The sequence below is a fragment of the Acyrthosiphon pisum genome, chromosome A1 (assembly GCF_005508785.2).
Source record: "Acyrthosiphon pisum isolate AL4f chromosome A1, pea_aphid_22Mar2018_4r6ur, whole genome shotgun sequence".
Classification (NCBI taxonomy): Eukaryota; Metazoa; Arthropoda; class Insecta; order Hemiptera; family Aphididae; genus Acyrthosiphon; species Acyrthosiphon pisum.
The window spans coordinates 50283481-50284592 of NC_042494.1; positions in this window are offsets into that span (position 1 = coordinate 50283481).

The following is a 1112-nucleotide window of genomic DNA, read 5'->3' on the forward strand; positions in this document are numbered from 1 at the left end:
CCATTCTCCTTTTTCCATGCAAGTTGTATACAAAAAAAATTAATATCATATATAAATTAGGTAAATATATAATAAATTATGAAATGTGAAAAACTAAAAAGTAAAAATTAACCAAAAAATTGCGCCCCAATAAATTTTGCGCCCTAGGCGCGTGCCTTGGTGGCCTATGGGTAAATCCGCCCCTGATTAGACTGTTATAATAATTCATAAAATAAAATCCACTCGACGTCGTTATCGCTGTTTTTGTCGATTTTATAATTGGTTATTATTTCAGTAATAGTTATCGAGGCCTACCTATGATAAAATTGTTATCGACGATAATTTTGTCGACTTGTCGTGCTATATAATTTATTATTCGTACCGTCGGGAGTTTGCCGAAAGTCTCTTATCACAACAATTTTCCCAAAACAAAATACCAATATAAAAAAGATTTTTGTTTGGGGAGAGGGGGGTGGAAACCTCTTACAACCCCCCCCCCGTAACTACGCCACTGATTGTGGAAACCTGCCTTAAGATCAAAGTGATCAGATGGAGTACCTAAGTCCAAAGAGACTCCTAACAAACTGAGTTCAGTCACTCAAATACAATTTTATCCAAATTCTAGGATAAAAGTGGTTCCCGCGATAGCTACAACATATCATATTAGGTAAAAATGAACGATGATCAGATCACATCAAAAACCTTCGAAACATCAGTATAGACTAGGTACCTAATACCAACTTAAAACTTGGATTTAAAAGGTTAAGAAGCTTGACTCAATTGCACTCGGTACACTCAATACAAACGTAACAATCGTATTGTGCGATATAGATTCCTACCCAGAGACTGATTGGAATTTCGGATCAGCCCGGGAAAATACTTTTTCACCGGGCCACTTTGTTGGGAGATTGGGGGCAACTGGCAAGTGTACCATAGGTACTGAAGATAGTCATTTTTTTTAGTATTTTAAAGGGTAGTTTACTGTAATCAGTGTTATAAAATCAACCTTTAACAATAAAATGTAATAATAAAAATAATAATAATGGAATAACAATAGTATTACCTACATATAAATGTTTAGTGTTGGACGAGTATTGTTTTTTAATTTTCGAGTCGAGTCGAGTCGAGCTTTC